The sequence below is a fragment of the Magnolia sinica genome, chromosome 6, assembly GCF_029962835.1.
Source record: "Magnolia sinica isolate HGM2019 chromosome 6, MsV1, whole genome shotgun sequence".
NCBI lineage: Eukaryota > Viridiplantae > Streptophyta > Magnoliopsida > Magnoliales > Magnoliaceae > Magnolia > Magnolia sinica.
This window is the reverse complement of record NC_080578.1, coordinates 46,656,668-46,679,896: the sequence shown is the minus strand read 5'-3', so window position 1 is coordinate 46,679,896 and position 23,229 is coordinate 46,656,668. Positions and strand designations below refer to the sequence as shown.

The 23,229-nt window shown below is 40.8% G+C and overlaps 1 protein-coding gene across 12 annotated transcripts in view; it reads right to left on the bottom strand.

The window, feature by feature from the left end:
* The window catches only part of LOC131248734 (pentatricopeptide repeat-containing protein At4g01570), a 39,034-nt gene that overhangs the window by 6,537 nt on the left and 9,268 nt on the right, over positions 1-23,229 (bottom strand). For 5 of the 12 annotated variants that reach the window (XM_058249155.1, XM_058249160.1, XM_058249154.1 and 2 more), the window contains exon 2: positions 12,484-12,574. The gene's annotated coding sequence lies outside the window, so the exon portion shown is untranslated. Of the gene's footprint in view, positions 1-12,186; positions 12,306-12,483; positions 12,609-23,229 lie in introns of all 12 variants that reach the window. The other 7 variants (XM_058249159.1, XM_058249153.1, XM_058249162.1 and 4 more) reach the window with 3 other exon arrangements.

The following is a 23,229-nucleotide window of genomic DNA, read 5'->3' as shown; positions in this document are numbered from 1 at the left end:
TTTTCTCTTTTTCTCAAGCAAGAATATCTTTTCCACACTTCTTAAATCATTGTCCCAACTAGATGAAGCATAGGCGCATTAACATCAGTGACATTAAGAATGGAAACAATGGGTTTAATGAAATATAGCGAGTATTCCACTTGCTCCCACCACAAGTCATTAACCACAAGCTCTTTTATTTTCCGGGCCTATTGAGCATCTTCCTCTCCATAGAATCTCAAATATCATCCAATACCATTCGCTCTAAAGCTGGTTTCACTTGAAATATTCTCTCAATGTTGTCAAAATCATTACCGTGTCGCAAATCATAAGAGGGGTTGAATTGTATCGAATCGCAAATCGTATCATAAATCATAAGATTTTTTTTTTATTTACAAAAAATATATACAAGACATGAAAAGATATAAGTAAATCATAAAAGATTAAAAACACATCAATCATGCATTTACCATCAACATGTACAAAAAAAGTTATACATATCATGATATTATCAATTGAGAAAATGTATAGTGATGGGGACATCAGAGGACCTACTCGGATGTACCAGAGATGGAGACGACCACCTACATTAGCGCAACTTTCTTTGTGGATGGGAGACGAGTTCCAGATGGGGCTCGCCGGGCCGTTTTGAAGACCCCACATGCATTGGACGTGTATTAGGAAGACCTCACCTTGGGATGATGAATGTGAACTGCTTATGAGATTATTTTAGTCAGGATTGCTATTTCATGTCGATCCGACCATTGGATCTTGTCGATCAAGCCATCGGGCCACCAGATCTTTTAGATCTGGGCCCCTTGGACTCTGATCTCGTTTTCTTTATATTTTTTGTTATTTTTATGATTTATTTGATGGTTGGGATTGATAATAACTGTTTTAGTTTTCTTATTTTTATGCTGAATTTTTAATAATAAAAGCACAATGGGGTAAAGATCCAACCCTCATTGGATTTTGTGATTTAATTTTTTTTTTTTTAATATATATATATATATATATATATATATATATATATATATATATATATATATATATATATATATATATATATATATAAAGCTCTTACTTTCTTCTCCCATCTTCATGTAATTTGAAGATACTTCCATGCGATTTGGAAGGAAGATTGGTGCGAGGCTAATCTTCATCAACGGAGGTGTGAGGTCTCCATCTATCCTCACACCATCTTCTTTTTTCCTTCTCCATCCAGGTATTTTCTTCAGATTCTTAATTCTCCAATCCCAAATCTGTCTTCTCCCAAACCCAACTTTCTAATACCCATACACAATCTAAACCCTAACCGACCTAAACCCATCCTCCCACGCCACATGTGTGACCGTACAGTCACATGCGTGAATCCCACCTAGCCCCTTTTGGCTTTTCATTATCCTTATATCAAAACCCATTTCTTCCATTCCCAAAACCCTAACGGTAAACCTAAACTCCCCAACTTTCCTAGATTTTTCCTAATTTCTAAAAAAAAAACCTCAATTCCAAATTTCTCAATTCCCATGAACCCTAATTCTTCAAATTTCAGATTTTTCCCTTTCTAACCCTAATCATAAAACCTACAAATTTATCTCATGAGTATGAAACGTGCCTATGCTAAACTGGAAGTTTTATCCTTCCATCGAGCCTAGTTTTAATTGATTTATGTGATTTCTTAGTATGCGGGCATGTAATTTAGGCTAAATCAGATTTTATTTCCTATTGTTTACTCTTAATTACTTGGTGGATTAGCATCTTTTGTTAATTGAATTACTTTATGGACTCTTTTATAATCTCCATGTTGCATGATAACATTGAATCATGTGTCATGAATAATAGATGGTATATATATCATGATAGTAAAGGATTCTTGCCTTTTCCCTTTGTTGTCTTTTGAAAAATTTGCCATAAAAAACATACGAGAGTCCTTAAAAATTTACAATCAACATGAATTTACCTTAAAAATATATATAAGACATGAAAAGATATAAGTAAATCATAAAAGATTAAAAACACATCAATCATATGCATATACCATCAACATGTACCAAAAAAGTTATACATATCATGATATTATCAATTGAGAAAATTTATATGGTATACATATCATGATAGTAAAGGATTCTTGCCTTTTCCCTTTGTTTTCTTTTGTTGTCTTTTGAAAATTTACCATAAAAAACATACAAGACCTTAAAAATTTTGTTTTGTACCTTTCTTGAGTATAGAATCATGTTAGAAAAAATGGCATTTGATTCCATTGTGAATCAAAAGATATTTGATTTCTTTGTAATCAAAATCCCCAAATCTCCTCTCTCTCTCTCTCTCTCTCTCTCTCTCTCTCTCAAAAGAAAAAAAGAAGAAGACATTTTTGTTAGGAGAGCCTTTTTTCATATTTTATGAGCAAAAGGGTACAAAGAAAAGGAAGAAATTGAACTAAAAAAAAAAAAATAAATTGATTTTTTATGTATTTTTTGGCCCCTTTATGCAATCTACATTTATCTTACGATTCGATACTATTATCATACGATTCGCACGATTATTTAGGATGTGCGATTTGGATGTAAGATTCAAATTGTACACCCATGTGATGCGATATGAATCGTACGATTAATATCGTGAATTTGATAACATTGTATTCTCTTCACAAAGATTAATGTGGAAGCAAATCTTGTCTGTCAGTCCAAGAACTTTCAATTTTGAATACTTGCTATAAATTGTGGTGGTGGAGCTTTGATGTACAACAAAATTCCTGATTAATCTAACATCATTGTAAATTAGTCCAATCCACTTAAATTGCTCATATGTTTTAGACATCTCCTCACTGGAGAGCAAATAGTTTATAATGCCAAATTCAATGTACGTACTACACAAGGCGTCCAAAAGATTGTCGAATGCTTCACTTCAACTATCATTCCTGCAGTGCTACATACGGCAGCATTATCAGTTATATACTAAACCATTCGGACCTGACTTCTGAAATTACTTCCAAAAACAGTCTTCCCCTGTATTATGCATAGTTTACCATCAATATATTTAAAAAAAAAAAACAGGTTCAATCTCCAACATGGCAATAAAGTTAATGAGGCTCCTCTTTTTATTTGATCCATCCATCCACATTTGCTTTCTTGGCTTGAAGTAAGATGGTTCTTAAGCTGTTGTTAAGTTCGTGGTATGTACCCTTTGAGTTGGTTGTCACATGCATGCTTGATCATTTTTTTTCTAAAATAAGGAAATCTAATCAAGTTGAAGGACAACCCACTTGCATAAAATGTAAGATCAATTAAGTGATCTAACTCATAACTTTTGTATTGAAAAATTTAGACAGCTTACCATCCCCTCTTCGTTTCTTCTCATGCTCCTAAGGATTTGGCAATGGTAACTATATGCTATTGGTACTGTTTACTTTTTTCATGGTTTTCGTTGTTTCTGATGCATCATTCAATTTCTTAGAAAATTTTAACAATTCAACATCCACATGTAGACAAACTTTCACACCACGATTTGCAAACATCAACAAACGCCTCTTCACACTCCAATAGTTTACTTTGAAAGTGGAATTGCATAACTTATAAAGAAGGCTACAACTTCTACCTCCCCCTAGTAGCCTTCCATGATTTTCCACTGAACCCCTCCAGGTTCACATATTCCTTTTTCCTTTTTAAACTTTTTTTTTCTACTCCTTTCCTCTAGGAATTAGACATTCTTCTGAAAAATTACATAAAGAAGGAACAATAAAGATTAATAGGTCATTTTCTTACTTCTCAATTTCTACAATCACCAATCAAAATATGTTATCCAAACGGTTAAAATGATTGGTCTTATTATTATTCATGGGCTAGTGGCTATACAGGCATGCCCAAAAAATCTCCTAGATGGGAAAATCTCAACCATTTACTTAGTGGCTAGTAAACAGAAGGTTAAAGCAAATAATAAAGAGCCTCACTTGCATAGGCCAGTTATAGCGGGCCATCACAATGGTTTGAATCTTGAAAGACGGGCCCCACTTACATTTAATAAAGCATATAATAAAGGGATAGATCTTGCATGACGAACTACAGAAAAGCAAGAGAAATGCCATGAAAAAAAGACGAGAAAAAAAAAAGGGACCACTTGTCCTAAAGTCCTAGGAGAAAAACTAAAGTGGGACACTTGGCATGATTCCATGAAAAGAAAAGAAAAAAGAAAAAAGAACAAGAATAAATTGATCCTCTACCATCTACATTGAGAGAGAGAGAGAGAGAGAGAGAGAGAGAGAGAGAGAGATAAAAGGCATTTATTATGAAATTTTTTAAAAATGATATTAAAAACAAAAAGTGGTTCTGTTATGGCTGTAATGGCCATAATGTAATGGCATGGCAACAGGGGTGCCTGTTAAGTGATACCGGGACAACACCTTATTTGAAGGGGGGAAAAAAGGCCCGTAACAGGCCGATGTGAAACCAATATGTGGTCGATACATTTTTCCTCTAGAAATTTTTTTGACCATCACAACCTATTACATAACAACCATTACTGTTTTTGAATGATTGTCAACAATAGATGAAAGGGGCATTTGTCAACCCACTTGCCACTAAACTTCAAACAAAAATAAATCAAGTGAGACCCCCCTGGCCTTGGTGTAAAAATAAAAATAAAAACCAGCAACTTGTGGCCATTTTCAACAATAAAAGTGATCTTGCTTTTTCTTTTTTTTTGAAAGATGAACTGAAAATGCATCAACTGAGAAAACAGAAACATAAAAGAAAGAAAAACAGAAAGAAAAAACAACCAAGCAGCAAAACAGAAAGCCAAAACATGACAAAGCAAACTGAGAAAGAAGATCTGCTAGATAGCAGATCAACCAAACTCAGGTCAGGACCCTAAAAACCGCAAATCAGCACCCTTCAGCACTTCAACCTGAGAAGCCCACTCAATCAGGGCCTTCTTGGCCTTGGAAGCAACGAATTGAGCGGAATGGGCTTCATCTCTGAAGCATCTATTGTTACGTTCCTCCCAAACGAGCCACCAAATAGCAAGCATAGACATCCTCCAAATCTTGGTTTTAACTTTGCCGATGTAGACCCCGTGCCATGCTTGCAAGAGAAGGTCCACCTTCTCGGGGAAGCAGAAACTGATGTTGAAACAGCCTAAGAATTTGGCCCAAATCTGGGAAATAAAAGAGCAGTGATCTACCAGGTGATCCACTGATTCCTCGTGGCGCATACAGCACAAGCAGATGTTAGGAATAGGCATCCCTCTTTTTTGAAGATTGTCAATGGTCAGGATTTTCCTATGCCCCACTAACTAGCCAAAGACCGTAACTCTGGGAGGAACCGCATATTTCCAAAGAAAACCAACCCCTCTGGCCTGATTTTGAGATATGGAGGAAGAGATGAGAGAATACAGAGAGGAAACCGAGAATCTGCCGTTGCAATGGATCCAAACCAACCTGTCAGAAGATGAACTGGAGGGGATGCTCAAAGAAATACAATCCAGCAACTTAGCGAATTCGTTAACCTCCCAGTCTTGAAGATTGCGCCTGCAGGCAATGTTCCACACAACACTATTGCCCACTATCTCATAACAGTCCTTCACAAAAACAGATTTGGCAGGGACGAGAGAGAATATGTGAGGAAATCTGACTTTGAGGGTACAACCCCCCACCCAATTGTCTTCCCAAAACTGAATGTTTGCCCCGTCGCCAAGGTCGAAGCAGATGCCGCTTAGGACCTCTCTTTTGGTTTTAAGAATGTCCTTCCAAATAGCAGAAGCCCTATAAGTGGAAGACTATTCAGTCCACCAGCCCCCGATGGATTCCCCATATTTATGCTTAACAACAACATTCCAGAATCTGCCCCTTTCCCTCCCCCATCTCCAGATCCATTTGCCTAATAAAGCCTGGTTCATAGACTTTAGATCCCTTAAACCAGATCCTCTGTCTAGAGTCCGCCTACAAACATCCTTCCATTTGAGGAGATGAAATTTATTGCCACCGTCATTTCCGTGCCAGGGAAAATCGCGCCTGCATTTTTCGATGGACGCCAACACCGAGCTGGGGCATTTGAGGAGCGACATAAAAAAAATAGGAAGGTTGGAGAGGGAAGCTTTGATTAAGGGTAGGCAGCCTCCAAGAGATAGGTACCGACACTTCCATCTAGCCAGTAATTTCTCAACCCTGGAAACCACTTTCTCCCACATTCGTTTAGGAGGCCTTCCAATACAAAGGGGAAGACCGACGAACGAGCAGGGAAGAGAGGCTGGAGCACATCCAAAGTGGCCAGATAGGACCGCAAGCTCATCACTGTTCAGATTGATGCCGAACATATAAGATTTATCCAGATTTATTCTTAGACCAAAAACTGCCTCGAAGCAGCGAATGGCGGTATGCAAATTAAACACCTTGTCAACCTCGGCTTCCGAGAAAAGAAGGGAATCATCAACATACTGGATTATCGAAATCGGATTCCTCATCCCTTTAATCCTTATACCACTCACCACGCCTTCCAACTGACCTCTGTGGAGCATCTTAGAGAGAGATTCCATAATGATGAGAAACAAAAAAGGGGAGAAGGGATCTACCTGCCTAAGCCCCCTCGAGCTTTGAAAAAAGCCTTTAGGAGAGTCATTTAAAAGCACCGAGAAGGAAGCCGACCCTATGCATTCCTTGATCCAGAGACACCACTTCAACCCAAAACCCATACGCTTCATAATCTAGAGCAGAAATGACCAATCGACATGATCGTACGCCTTTTCAATGTCTAGCTTGCACATGACTGACTTTGTTTCGGAAGAGGAGGCAGAATCCAAACATTCATTCGCGATAAGGGCAGCGTCCACTATCTGTCTACCGGCGATGAACGCACATTGACTTCCAGAGATGATCCTATCCATCACCCGACTTAACCGAATAGCAAGGATTTTTGCTAGGATTTTATAAGGGCTACCCAACAAGCTAATCGGCCTGAATTCCTTCAAAGAGGCAGCACCAGGGACTTTAGGAATAAGAGCAATGAACGAGGCGATGAAGCTTTTAGAGATCTTTCCATTGCCATAGAAACCAACAAGAAAACTTAGCACATCATCGCGAACTAACTCCGAGAAATGCTGAAAAAACAGAATAGGAAAACCATCTGGCCCAGGAGCCTTGTCCCCTGCTATAAGCCCCGTATCCTAGACCGTACCGTTCCTTAGACTTCTGCGGTCTTCCCGGTCGAATTCCGGCAACCTTCGGCCCTTAACCGGTATTTGTGCGTGACCCTGATTCATATGCCGTCAACCCCAGTCGACTCAACCCAAGACCTTTACCATAGCAACCGCGCCGTCACCGCGGTTCCAATGCCACGACTCGCCCGCCGAGGCGATACCCTGGTCGGGAGATGTGGGCCAGCGTTCGGTGGGAGGAAAACGCCGCGCGTTGCAAAACCCGAGAGAATCTCTACGAGATGTCACCTCAATCAATCAATCAATCCATCCCATCATGTCAAGTACACATCACCTTTCACCCTTTCCCAAGCAAGCCCCAAAGTCAAAAAGTTCTTCATAAGCTATACTTCTCTTACACCATTAGCCACAAAAGTCAAAAAGCCTCTCACACCCATCACTCACCACATCAACACATCCATCACCTATCCCTCTCTCTCCCTTTACAAGTCTCTCTCTCATTTTCAAACTCTCCCAAAAGCAAGAAAAAAATCCATACGTATGAGCCTCTCCAACTCTTCCAAGCTACAAGTGTGGCCCACCTTTCCATCCCTAGATCTCCCATCCTAGCCATCCATTTCTCATCTTCCTCCATCAAAGAGAAGCACAAGGAGCTAAGGAAGCCAAGGGAGCAAGAAGATCAAGCGGTGGGTGCTTTGATAGGGTAGTTTTAATGTTTTTAAGATGGGTCAAGTGAGGCCAACCGATCAATGGTTGGGATCTCACTTTGAACCCTAAGATGTGGCCGATGGCCCACTTGGATCATCATGATCATTCCATGATGGGGCCATTCTCCATGGACCCCATCATGATGTTTATTTTCCTTGCATATTTAGGGTCATCTAGACCGTCTAATTTAGTGGAGAAGGGATCTCCACCGTTGGATTTTGATTTAATGGGCCTATGTGTAATGGGACCCACTTGATGTATGATTTAGTGCAAGGGAGGGCCCATAGTGCCGGGGTCCCTCCATCACGCGGGTCCCACTCTCTATCTCTCTCTCTCCCTCTCTATTTCATTTTTTTTATGTGTGATCATAACATGATTGTATGGCCCACTTAAATGAACCCCACCATGAGGCATGTATTCTATCCAAACCATCTACAAGTGGGGCCCACTTTGTGTGTGTAGTATCCACACCATCCTCCATGAGGTGGCCCACCTAAGCAGGGCCCACCTCTAATGTATTTGCTAAGTCCAGTGTCCAGGGACGCTGGACGTTTGTTGGAAAACACAAATATTAGCTTGGTTCCAAGCCAATGGGGGAGGCCCACTTATTTTGGCCCCACCTTGATGTATGTCTTCAATCCACGTCGTCCATTCCGTTCCCAACCTCCTTTTAGGCGTTGAACCGAAAAATGGTGTCAACCTGAGGTCCTGGCAGGCCATACCATACCAAATGGTGGTTTTCACCATTGAAACCTTCCGTGATTGTTTATACGCCGAAATATGCCCAATATTGGGCTTGTTTTGCTTGTCTAGAGCCATGGAGGGCTATTGGACGAAGTGGATTCCCCAGATGTGGACCCCACTTGTGAAATCCATAGAAAAACTGAAAAATAAAAATAAAAATAAAAATAACAACACAGCAACCGACACTGTTGTGTCAGAGGCGCAGGCAGCGCCTGCTCCGGGCAGACGGCAGCAACCCACGGCCCCAGCCGTGGGCCCCGCCATGATGCATACCTGTCATCTAACCCGTTCATTGGGTGGGCCACTCCCTGAAGTGGGCCCACTCCAAAAATCAGCCTGATCTAGAGCTCAGGTGGCCCACACCGCCGGAAACAGTGGAATTAAACGTTTGCCCTTGGAACCCCTTTTCTGGGCCACAGAAGTTTTGGATCCAGCTGAGATTTGTTCTTCTTGTTCATTTGGGTTTGCGGGACCTTATCAATGGATTGGATGGTATGTAAACATTATGATGGGCCCCACGTCCAGCCCACAGTGATGTATGTGTTTTTTTTTCCTGCCGTCCACGGCTGTGGACGGTGGAACCCACCTGTAGTGTGTTTCATCCACGCCTGGCCACGCTTGGCCCACTCGGTTGGACCCCACCAGGATGTGTTCTATCCGCACCGCCTACACTGGACGGTGGGACCCATCCCCCACGTGTGGGACGGTGGGTGTGCATATATACATACATACATACATACATACATATATATATATATATATATTATATTATAATATGTATATATAAAATATGTGATGGTTGGCCTTCATATGGACCCCCCACCATGAGGTAGGTGCTGCATCCAATCTGTCCATCCATTTTAAAAGGGTTATTTTATGGCATGGATATATAGAATGAGCCAGATCCATAGTCCAAGTGGACCCCACCTCGGCATGGGTTAAGGCCCATTAAGGTGTATTGGGGCCTATGGGTTGAGGACCATTTGATGTACATATGGGGCCCAATTGGTGTGGCCCATTTGGTATACGCAAGACCCATGAGATTAGGCCCATTTGATGCATTCTAAGGCCCATGGGTTATGGCCCATTGCAATGCACATAAGGCCCATTGGTGCGGCCCATTGATGTGGCCCACTTGATGAATATGAGGCCCATATGATACAGCCCATTTGATGTATTGAAGGCCCAATGGGATATACCTAAGGTTCATTGCAATATGCAATCCCAACATAGTTTATGTAATGATGTTTATGTCGGGCTATGCCTTGGGAGCAATGGTGGTTCGAGGTCCACATTGCAAGTATAGTGTTGGTTAAATGTCTGCATTATGACTTTCCCTAGGGCCCATTGTTAGGCTCGTACGTGTTATGTGTAGGCCGTCTAGGCCCATCTTCGTTATAAACATCATCCATCCCATATAACATGTTTAGTTCCATGATTCATGATCATATGCATCATACGTATGCTTGATATGAGAAATGACTGATCATCGCATATGCCTTCGGGCAGATTGTTTAAGGGCTCCCGGATAGGAGGTGTTGCCCTACATGAGCGCACGATACGCGCAGGATTGCTGTATGACTGGATAGTGTGATTCATGCATTCGCATTGTGTAATATGGTTACGGTATGCCCTAACGACATCAGGGCCGTAACCTCCACAGATGTATCGTGGTTGGCAGGATTGGATACCGAAAATATTGTTCTACATGGGGTGCTATAGATATCCCTGGGTGAAAGTCCCTAAACCCTTATGGTACCAAGAGGTTGCTCTAACGTCTAGACCGAGTGGGTGCATGAGCGTCGAGTGCCGATTACCAGACGGTTGCGCTTTCCACTGTGTCGTGGTCGGTTGGGAGGGGGTGCGGCCTTACCCGCTCGAGAGGAGGGGGCAATGCTAGGCTGAGTCTGACCAGCTCGAGGAATAGTTCCGCTATTGACGAGCCGAGCCCGATATTGGCAGGCGGATAGTGAGGTCTTTTCCACTCACCTTATTGCGCTCGATGGGGAGGCAATCTGGCTTCGAGTGTAGATTTTGAGCTGTATTGATATGTGGACTTAGATAAGGATTTGTATGCTTGAGTTGCATTTCGCATTGCATGGCCTTGGTATGGCAGACATCATTCATGCTTTGCACCGCATGGCCTTGGTACGGCTAATGGTATCCTTGGCTTTCATCGGCATGTTCCGCATTACTCTGATACTGCATAACTGCATTACCACCTTGAGCACACACTTTCACCACCCTCTAAGCTTTCTATAAGCTTATGCACAACCGTTGCGTGCAGGTGACGTTGAATTGCAGCAGCACCGAGGCTTGATCACGTGGCAAAGTATTTTGGAGTTTTGTTCATTATCATTGTATTTCCCTTTATGCTCATTGTACTTGTAAAGTTTTTTATCATAGTGGAAATGTGATGGAGTTTTTGGTTGTTGTTTGTGAGTTATGCCTTTGGTTATGCTTATCACGAATCAAACTGATGTTAAAAATTCTCCTCGTAGCATCCCAGGATCGGAACCTGGCGAATGGGCGCTGGGAGTCGAGAATGGGGTTCTATGGAGGCTGTCGGCGCCGGATTCGGCAATCAGGAATTTTGTGAGCCCGATTTTCGAGTTTGGGGCGTGACACCTGCCATGCTGTCAATGGCTTGCTTAACCTCTTCCAAAGAGAAAGGGGCTTCAAGCAGATTCGCGTCTTCTTCCGAGAGACCTTCAAAGTGCAAATCGTCCAGGAGCAGCCTCTGCCAATTTTCTGCAGCGAACTGATTGGAGAAATAAGAAACAACTTCATCCGTGATGGCCTTTCTGTTATCAATCCGGACCCCATCCACTATAAGGGAGCTAAGCCTGTTGGAGGAAGCGTGAATACTTGCCATATTGTGGAAAAATCTAGTATTATGATCACCTTCTTTCAACTAGCTGATACGAGCCTTCTATTTCCAAGAAATCTCCTTCTCCAACGCCCTGTTTGCCAATTCCTGAATTATGTGAATCCTGCGGGACATAATGTCAGGAGACATCGGAGTCCCCTCTGCCATAGAATCAATCTGACGCAGATCAGATAAGAGGGATTCCGTTTCCTTCTCCCTATCAAGGTACAGACTTTTGTTCCACTTCTTCAAATCTTGCTTGAGACGATTTAGTTTGAAACACAACTTGGTAAAAGTGATCTTGCTTTGATGTGAAGGAAAAAAAAAAAAACCCAGCATCTTGGTATGAGCATTTTCAACAACAAAAAGAAGGAGAGAGAGAGAGAGAGAGAGAGAGAGAGAGAGAGAGAGAGGAAACAAAGAATAGAGAAGATTAAAAGAGAAAATTCTTGGGAGCATGGAAAAAAAAAAAGAGTAAAACAAAGAGGAAACTAAACGAAAAAAAAGGAATAAGAGAGAGGGAGAGAACCAACCTCTTCAAGTAGCAGGGAGTAGTAGCACTAGTAGACTTGGGATGGAAGAAGCACAAAAACAATGAAGCAAGCAATGGACAAGCATTGGCATCTTCATAAAGGAGAGGGGATAGGAGGAGACTTTGACTTCTTGGTTAGGGTTTTTCTTTGAGTTTTTATCAACGCTTTGCAACAAAAGAAACAGGGAAAATGTTGGAAGTAGTTCTTTACCTTTATATGCTAGACACCTAAACATATGTGTTGACACCTAGATTTTCTTTTGTTTTAAAGTGCCCACACATTGCGGAGCATCAATAAGAGAGACCCCCTTAAATGTCCAACTGCCAACACTTCAAAAATCCCAAAATTTGTTATGTCTAGATAAGACTGAAGGATCATGTACAATGGTGAAGTTAAGAGTAGTTCATGTTTATGCAACTAAGAATGGATTATGGAATAGGACACAACAAGTTCATTGATTTATGTTAACCTTTCTCACGCACAATCAACTACAAGGAAATATCTCACCTCAAGATCTCCACTTGCTTCGATGGAGTTTGATAGCGAAGAACTCCTTTTGTAGTTGCTTGTGCCTTGGCAAGGATAGCTACTACCTCCCCTGAAAGAATGGTAAATGAGATCCTAAAGAAGAGCTGCAACAACCAAGCAATACACGTATAAGTAGGTGGCTTTTTATGAGCAAAGCACCTGATGGACATTCTGGTAGGTTAGTCAAAATTCAATATATAATTCATGAGTGCCATCTATGACCACTGGTTAAAGTGGCTAAGGCAAAAGTTACAGGAATGCCTTCAGTTTTCACTAAAGAATAAAATGCCAATGATTTGCAAGAAAAAGATGACAATGGCCAACCAGATGCCCATTTATGATGAAACACATGTACCACCATGCAACAGATTGTGCTCCTCAGAGACTGACAACGGCTTACGCTCTCAAATAGAGAAGCTTGTTTGTCCCTTAAATATGCATTTGGTTTCTTCTCCCATTTCTAACCATGAAATGATAACAAGCCTATATTGGCTTCATCCAAGCATGGAATACAGGATCAGAACTTGTGAACAGCAGTTTGACCTTTTAATTTTCTTTGATCATCATGCCACTGCTGCTGTCATCATCATCATGGCCTTGAACCAACTATTTGGGGTCAGCTTTAAAATTCATGTTTCTCCAATCACAAGGTTAAAAAGTGGAATTCTCAAGATCAATTGGTAGAAGTTTGGAGACAGGGCGGCCACATGACACAAACCCTCCTTTACCCAGGCTTGGCATTGGTTAGTGCATCGCTACTAAGCATATTTTTCTTAAAATCAACAACATACAAAGAGTTCCTGAAGCCTAAACGACAATGACCAGACATTAGGCAATGAGTCAAGTTCCTGAAGCCTAAAGGGCACTGCTTCAAAAACACAGTGGACCTGAGAAAAGAAAAACTAATCTGCCTTGGTCATCCCTAACCACTCGCCCACACTGCACTGCCCTTAGATTATTCATACTCTTTTTTGCTTCTAAAAGTACTCAAGTTTAAACTTCTAAAAGCCCTGTAAAATGACCTAAAAACAAATAAAAATAGTTGTATCCACATACCCTCCTTTTTGGAACTGGGAAGCATGAGTACCCGCATCCATGCCATTTTTGACATCCACACCTACATGATACAGTCTGGTTCTGCTAAATGTAGAATAACATTTGACGGCAAACATGCAAGATGGATTGTGGAGTTGATTAATCGGTGATGGGAATAGGATCCACTTCTTGAAGGATTTGTGGATTGAGAAAGATTGCTCTAGTCCATCTTCCCAAGGTTAGCAAGAATTGCCTCAAATTCGGATGTGACCATTAACCACTGCTTCTCAATTGTCGGTGATGATGTGATTTGGGCTCCCCAGTGTCGGACAAATTTATTGGATGAGGAAGTGGAGGATCTTGTTCGGCTCTTGGAATGGCTTCAATGTCTCAAACCATTCTCGGGTGAGAGGGACTCCATGGTGTGGTCCTTGGGGAACTTGCTGCAGTTCTCGATCCGATCATTCTACAAGTTGTTGCAACATCCTCTCGTGGAAGAGAGTAAAGATCAGTTTCTTCTGGTCCTACTACCAAAGTGGTGGCATTTGCTTGGTTGGTGGGTCGAAATAGAATCATCACAGTCGATATGAGCTAGAGTTCTTTTGACTTTCATCTGGACCATAACCTTCAAAAACAGATCTCTAGTGATCCTCAATTGCTGTGTTGTGCGTGTTTGGGCAGTGGGAGTAGAAGGGATTAGGTGGGATGGAATTGCATTGGTCCTGTGCCAATTCCACTCCATGTTTGGGAAGAATGGAAAAGCTGCAGATGGAATTGTATTGGGTCCTGTGCCAATTTCACCCAATGTTAGCAAGTTGTATAGGTCCCACCATGATGTGTGGGCTATATCCACACTGTCCACCCATTTTTCGAGATTATTTTAGAGCATGGGCCAAAAAATCAGGTAAATCTAAAGCTCAAGTAGACCCCACCATAGAAAGCAATGGGGATTGAATACTTACCGTTGAAAACTTCTTTGGTGCCACATAAGTTTTGGATCTGCCTCATTTGTAGGCTCATGCCATAAAATGAGGTTACAAAACAAATGAACGGTTTAGATATAACATGTGTGTTATTCTCAGTAATTTCAAATGATGGTGGGTATATCCGTTCAATGTACCACCATATTACTAACAAAGCATGGAATTAATCTTATCCCACGCAACAGGGGACAATCCCTTCCATGGGTAATAATTATGTTTTTTGAATCCCATCCCACCTAATCCCTTCTAATCCCACCGCCCAAACACGCCCTAAGGGGCCAAAAATGGGGAATCACTTATTCATCCATTGCCCATTCATCTGGAAGGTGGGGGAAGAAGTTCCCGGCATTCTTTGGAATGTCTTGGGTAATGCCAAGTCCATTGTGAGCCTCTTTCTAGCTTGGGAAGGGGGAGGGATCTGGAACAAAGACGAAGTAGTATGGAGATTAGTTTTGATGGCCGTAATTTGGGTTATTTGGGTGGAGAAAAATAATTTATGCTTTCAAAACAAAAATGGGATCGACGCGGACGTTTATAAGAGGATGAGGATGGATGTAATAGGGTCAGTTTCATGTATTAAGGAGTTTGACCAAAGTGCTTGGTCATTCTTATCTGGGTTGTAATTGCTTCAAGCCTCTCATGCTCTTTTAATAAAATCTTTGTTATCTTTCAACCAAAAAAAAAAACCGAAGAAGAAGAAAGAGAACTTTTCATATATGGGAAGAATTTGGGATTTTAGATCAATGTCAACAAGAGAACTTTTCATGCTCACTATAACCTTTTCTATAATCTCAAGAAAAGAATAGAGAACTTTGGGGTTTTAGATCAATGTCAAAAAGTATTTAAAGTCCCTACAAGCATTCTTTACATAGGAAGAATTTGAAGTCCTCAATATTAAATCATAACATGATCTATTATGTTATTGGACAAAGGAGAATCCAAGCCTTTGTCATGGACCAATCATTCAAATGGACCTAAGTCATGGACTCAACCAAATATATGCTTGATTTGTACATTAGAGAGGTTTTGTACATAAGTGTGGAGAATTGTAAAAAGTTTCGGAGTTGTGTGGAGAGGACTAGAGCTATGTAGAGATCTCAAGAAGTTTCTAAAGAATTCTAGTGGAGTCTTTAGAAATGTTCTAAAGAGTTCGTGATGATGAGACAGGTTGAATGATGGCAAAAAAAAAAAAAAAAGACAGATTGAATGATGGCATTAGTGGAGAAGTTCTTGGATTATTTTGAAAATGGAAAGTGTAACGCCCTGAAATTCGGGGGTTGAGCATAACTCAGCTCCCGAGTTCCAAAACATCACTTATGCAACATATTTGATGATGGATGTATGTTGTCTGTATTAGTGCATAAAACATGGAATATATTAAGCCAAAACACAGATATAATTCAGGGACAAGTGAAGAAAGCAAGCGGAAGACTTATAGAAATATATGTGTACAAGTGCAAATCCCTGAAGTACATATACATACCAGGTTGTAATGTAAGTGTTACTATCAAAATTACAAGTATCAAGTTACATCATTTAATTCCCAAAAATAATCTCAAAATCCCGCGCATCAGAACAAGGCTCGCTAGAACCCGTCTGAAAACTGCATATAAGAGAAAGCAGCCTCATCATCATCCATCTCCCGCTCTACCTAAGAAGTCGCATCAACATCTGCAACATCAGAACCTAAGACAGAGTCTGGTGGGTGTTTAACACCGCCCCAGAACGTGGGAGTGAGTGATTAACTCAGTGGAACAATAAAGCACAGGTTAACATGTTATCAGTTCAATCAAGCAGTAATGATAAAGCAGAACAATTAAACAAGTCCTAAGTACTCTTGTTAATGCAAGGATGTATGCAGAATGATGCGTGCCCTCACGCGTACACCCTCAGCGTCTTCATCTTACGTTATGCATGACACCACCTCAAAGTGCGCCACATCTACAAAGCACATGCAAATGCGGTGCATGAATATGATTACCAAGTTGTTATTAGTCCTTTTCATACAGCAGGATTGGGAAGCTAAGATACCTTCCTCATATCACCATCCAAACAGTGATCCATTTTAGGGTCGTCAGTCCTAGATATCTCATACGATTATATGGTTTTAGGTCATAGCAAAGGGCTTGTAACCAATCAATGCACGCCTATCATACCTTCGTTACTACATCAAGGCTCGTCACCTCAATGCGGTATCCAGGCATGCTCGAAGTCACTACAAAGGGCTCATCACCAATCAATGTAGGTCGACAGCACGAATATAGTGTCCCATACCACCATAATCGGCTCATGAGTTTAGTTGCTCATTGGTCACCACGGGGAGGCTCGTCACCCCAGCGTAGGCTGACAGCTCGACCACGGTGTCCCATACCACCATGTTCGGCTCATGAGTCTTAGCGGATCAAGGTACCATGGTTAATAGGATTTCATTGGTAAGTTCGGTACCCTAGATTCAAACAGTAGCGTCCAATACATGGTGAACATACATCGGACAATCGGGTTACTTGACGAACTCGACTAGCAGAGTGCACGTTGGGTTGAATGATATAGAGTGCGCAAGCACTCCGCGTGGCCAAACCACTGCCGACAACTCTAATACGACTTGGGTTCGTCTAATCACGTCCGTTGTGGCGAAAGCAATCTCAGCCACAACCTTAAGGTCGATTACCGATTTTCTGGACTAATGCATAGTCCCACACACATTACACTACAACAGATATTCGGATTGAATTGCAGAACAGTAAAGGAACAACAACTCAAATCATGTGGCATTCAAGTATTTGAAGAATATCAACTTAATCATAAATATAAGCATAAGTAGTGCTTGAACTTAAACAACAAGGAATGTAACTTACATGAAGGAAATCATATACACTGGTGGGAGAGTTGAGAATCGCTTCTTAACGCCCATACTAGGTTGAAACATCACACTTTAGATCATTCAGACATTTCTACAAACACTTAGAATACATAGTACAACATATATGACGTATGTTGAAAAACAAGCATTTGGACAATTCCTTTTACCAAGGAGTTGTCATACATACATCTAACATACATACATGACAAATAATCATGGCAAACACAAGTGCATATTTTATACGCATACGGTACTTTATACATACACATAGAATGCACAAATCTTAATATAACACATGCATATCAGGAACGCAAAATAAACATAACATTTGGCATGTGAAATCTCATCCATAACAAGAATAAATCATTCACTGGCATTGAAAGCCTTGAAAACCATAACCTATACACTTAAAGTCCGCACCTTAAGCTAGAAAAGAACACCGAATTGATTTCAGACGAGTTGTCTTCGGCAACGGCGATAGAATACCCTAAAGCAAGAATAGAAATGAGATACAACAACACTAAGACTATTCTAAGCTCTAACACAGGTTAAGGTTAGGGTTAGGTTAACTTACCCAAAGATGAACTCAGAATCGTCAGAATAACGATTCAAAGTGAAGGTTCAAGGATGAAGAAGAACCGGAAAGAATCTAAGATGATTCACCAACTTCTCTCTCACTTTCTCTTTCTTTTCCACTCTCTTTCTTAGGTAGGGTTAGAGAAAATTCGTATGGAAAAGAGAGCTAGGGTTTCAAGGATTATAAATAGGCCTAACATTTATGAAAATAACCCCAGGGCCAAGGTATACTTAGGGTATAACCAAAACCTGCCTCACATGATCCGACGAAATACTTCCGGTGGGCCTATAACCACGAAAGGTTGGACTTAAGCTCACTGACCATGGATCTAGGTCGAGCTGAGTTTTCGTACCGACCGGATCTTCAGATCAGCCGTGGCAGACCACACTCAATTCAACGGTCACTAAATCTCGATCAGGTCCACAAGAACAAGGACATGCCTGGGCCACCTTCCCTGATCAGAGGGTGAAATTGGGTCAGAATCCAACGGTCAGATTGCTTAAAATCATCGCGCAAGCGACACGACTCAGATTTCATAAAAGCTTAATAAATTTCCAACCGTTCTCACACTCTTCACTCCGAACTCAAACAAATCGACCCAGAACATCACATGGACTTGATTTTTGAGGTGATGGTCAAGCCCAACATGGTGACTGCAACAGCCTAAGATCATCGTTATCGGACTTTCGATGCGCGGTCCAGGTCCGATCCAGAACTTCCAAAAATTCCCCAGAACAACTGGATTTAGCGATGGATCCCAGATTTCAGAGTAACATAACGCTAACTAATCTACAAGTTTTGAGTCATGCAGATACAATTTAAGGTGATTAATGCAAATTTCACAAGCAATCGAGTATAGCGCTAATTACCCGAAAAACAACTACCAAGGAAAGATTAGCACAAAATTTCTAAGGTCATTACAGAAAGAAAGTTGAAAGAGTCTAATTTGAGATTGGAAAGCTGGATTGGTGGGTGATCTACATGGGGGAACCACAAACATACCCGTGATTGGATCATTATTCAAGGAAGATATTTTAGGAAAGTGTATTAGGTATTTTATTGAGTAATTGATGTTCAAAGTGTTAGGTTCGTTGTTTAGAATAAAGTGTTTAGATTTACTATGTCTAGATTCATTGTTTGAAATAAAGTGTCAAGGTTCATTATACTTAAGCGTTCAGGTTCATTATGCTTAAAATGTATAGATTCATTATTTGAAGTGTTCAGGTTCATTATGCTTAATTGTCAATATTCATTATACATAAACCGCCTAAATTCATTGTATAAAGGGTCCAAATTCTAGTTTTTTGCCTATAAGTGTGTAACTCTTGTTGAAAAGGAAAAAAAGAGAAGACCTCTGTAAGTCCTTGTGTGTTATTTAAAAAGTTCTCCACTTGGTTTTCTGGTGTGACATTTATTGGTAAAGCTTGTTAGGACATGAAATCAACACCTATAAGGTGATATTTTACTTATCTTGCTTATGTTAACTCTTTATTTCTTGTTATATTTTGTATTTGGGAGTTGTGATTGCGTTAGTTTGGTATCAAAGCTTCCCGATCTTGATCCAAGAAGGTTTAGATCGATTCTCTCATTAGAATGCTTTTTCACAAATCAAGAGGTAGAGGTAGACATGATGAAGGAGAAGCCAATCCCAATCTACCCGACCCTCGTGATGTGGACATACAGGAGTTAAAGAGGTGAAGATCTTAACCTAATGCCTTGAGCACATAGAACTGTTGATTTATCATGAAGATTTTAATGATGAATTGGAGGTAGGAAACTTTTATAATGAGTTTTATGATAAATCATTAGTAAGAAGACCTTGGATCATAGAGCGGAGGTATATCTAAGAGGAGAGAGGAAGAGAATTGGATGTTAAATTAAACATCTCGTAGTATAGCAGTAATATGAAAGGGGAAGAGTTTTTGGATTGGTTGAATGTTGTGGAGAAGATTTTTTTAATACAAAGAGTTGGCCGATCATAAAAGTATGAAGTTGGTCACCAGTAAGCTGAAAGGTCGTGCATCCGCATGATGGGAACCACTTCAAAAATCAAGACTTCGGATGGTCAAAGATCCGATCACTTCATGAGGCAAGATGGAGCATAACATGAAGGGGTATTTTTTTTCCATCGAATTATGTGCAAGCTTTACATCATCGACCTCAATCTCTACATCGAGGAGATTGAAGTGTTGATGCTTACATGGAAGAATTTCACTACTTGGTTGCAAGGAATGATGTGAGAAAAGACGAAGAGCAGTTGGTCGCACATTATCTTTATAAGTTAAAGCTGGCTATGCAAGAAGCTTTGGCTGTCCATCCATTGTGGACAATTACGAAGGCTTACCAACACACATTAGCTATTGAAAAGTTTTAAAAAAGGACTTTTAGAAGGCCTAGGTTGTTGAGTTACTAGACAGATAAGGGGTTGGTTGGCAAGGGCAACAGGACCAAAGGTGTGGGACAACACACTAGGGTCAAACAAGCTCAACCTGGGACCAACAGCGTGACTTCTGGAGGTCAACATCGCACTGAGATCGATGATAAAGGGAAAAAGCAAGGTTGTTATCCATTGTTTTAAATGCAAAGGTGTGGGGCATATTTCATCCAAATGTAGAAAGAGGGGGGGTAAACATTGCAAGAACTTCACACATGAACGACGACGATGATGTGGCAACAGATGGTGATGACTTGGATGATCCTCTTTATGATAAGGAAGTGGGAGTGGAAGATGCAAATGACATTATTTATGTCGATTCAAGTTAGTCACTTGAATCGAGTGGTAGACTAAGTGAAAGATACCTCGTTTCAACACTGAGGTCTTGGTATCGATCCCTAGTGGGGGTGGCTAACAGTGAAGTGTGAACTAACAGTGGGTGTACTAACAAGCTAACCAAAAAAAAAAAAAAAAGAAGTTAGTCACTTGTAGCCCGGAAGAATCTGTTAGCACCTAAGGCTTTGAAGGATGATGACTGGTTATCCACAAGTGTCTTTTATACTCAATGCACAGTTAATGGACGTTGCAACATGATAATTAATGAAGGCAGCTGTAAGAATATCATGACCCAAGAGGTGATTGAAAAGCTTCAAATTCCTACGTATAGAGACGCATCCTATGCCATATTGCCTTTCTTGGTTTAAAAAAGGTAATGAGGCAACAATTTCAACCCATGCACTTCATTTATTGGAGGAAAGTACCATGACAACATGTGGTGCGAGAACTTGACATTGAACGATGATGGTGATGATTTGGATGATCCTTGTAATGTCTCGAAAAATCCGTACAAAGACCCGAGTACCACCTCAGGCAGAAATCACTAAAGACCAAATCCTTTAGAAATTAGACGAGAAATAGCTAAGTGCTAAGCCAGATTTCTTGTGAAATTAGCACTAATTGTGTTAAATAAGATCGGTAAGACCCAAAAATTGTAGAATCATGAACGCTACATTACCCTGAAATCTAGAATCAATATCTAAACCTGTTTGCTCTCGGGAACACCTTGAAACTCCGTATCAGACCTGGACCGTGCATCGACAGTCCGATTACTGCTAAACCATACAGTTAGGACCGCATTCTTGGCCTTGACAACCACCTCAGAAGTCAAGTCCTAATAGTATCCAAAAATGCACAACTTGAGCCCGGAGTGAAGTGTGTGAGAAACGTGAATATCTTTAGAAAATGAACTAGGACTTAAGTGAATTGAGTCGTTTCTCTTGTAGGCCAAATCTAAGGATTCAGACCGTCAGAATCTAACCTAATTACACCCTTGGATCAGGGAAAATTTTCAACACATGTCAGTGTACTTATGGCCCTGATCGAGTATCAGTGACCGTTGAATTGAAATTGGTCCGCCACGGTCGATCTGTAAACCCGATCGGATCGAAAACTTAACTCGACCTAGATCCAATGTCAGGGAGCTTAAGTTCGACCGCACGCAGAAAAGGGGCCTCCAGAAGTGCTCCGCTGAGCTGAAACAGATGGGTTTTAGCTATAACTTAAGTATACCATGGCCCTGGGGCAATTGAGCTCACGTTTGAGCCTATATAAGGGTCTTAAACCCCCTCTCTCTCTCATTCCATACGAATTTGAAAAACCCTAAGAGAGAGAAGAGAGAAAAGAGAAGGAAAGAGAGAGCAGGTGAGAGAGAGAGTCGACGTTTCTTCTTGGGATTCAATCCCATCACTCTACGTGCTTAACCACCACATTTGTATCGCTATACCGGCGATTTTGACACCATTTTTGGGTAAGAAAACCTAACCCTAATCTGTTTTAGGGTTTCAAATAGAGTGAATGATGAATTAGCTAACCTATTTCATACTTTAGGATGTCGTTGTGCCGTAGACGACAAATTAGAGAATGAACTAAGTTCGTTGCGAGTTTACTGGCGAAAGGTGCGGACTATAAATGTTTAGGTTACGATTTTCAAGGATTTTAATGTCAGCTAATGATTTATGACTGACTTGAATGCTATCACATGGTTAGATACGATATTTCCCGCACTTTACACATATATATGAACTATGTTGAATATAGTGTATTCTACGTGTTTCTTGATATATCTGAATGAATATGGAATTTGAATTTGTGCTTGTCATGATTATTAGCTATAGATATATGCTTGTTGTGTATGTGGCAACTCTTTTGTAAAAGGGGCTTGCCGGGATGTATGTTGTAACTAGTCTATTACATGTGTGTAATATGTGTAGGCTAAGTGTTTGATAAAATGCCTGAATGAGGAAATGTTTGTTTAAATATATGTAATAAGGGTGTTGAGATAGGATTCTCAATTCCCTTAACTACGGTTATAGTATCCTTTATATAACCTATCTTACGACTATGTGCTGTATGGATGAAATGTCTGTGTACGATAATATGTATAGTCTGTGTTTGTTAAATTACTCAAGTAAGATTTATATCTGAGTTCAGTTTTCACATGTTGTTTGGCTTAATGTGAATGTTATTGTTTGGAATGTGATTGAGGTTACGACGTAGTCCAGGCAATCGGTAATGGTTTACGATAGGTGGTCATACTACTTAGCCACGGCAGACATGCCCGATGAATCCGAGTCGTACGCTGCTTGTCGGCTGTGGTTAGGCCACATGGAGTGCTTACGCGCTCCATGTCGATCGGCTCAACGTACACGCGTACTAGTCGAGCTCGTCAAGTAACCCGATTGACTCGATGTATGTTCACCATGTATGGACGCTACTATTTGAATCTAAGGTACCAACTTACCAGTGCAAAACCTATTTAACCTTGGTATCTCGATCC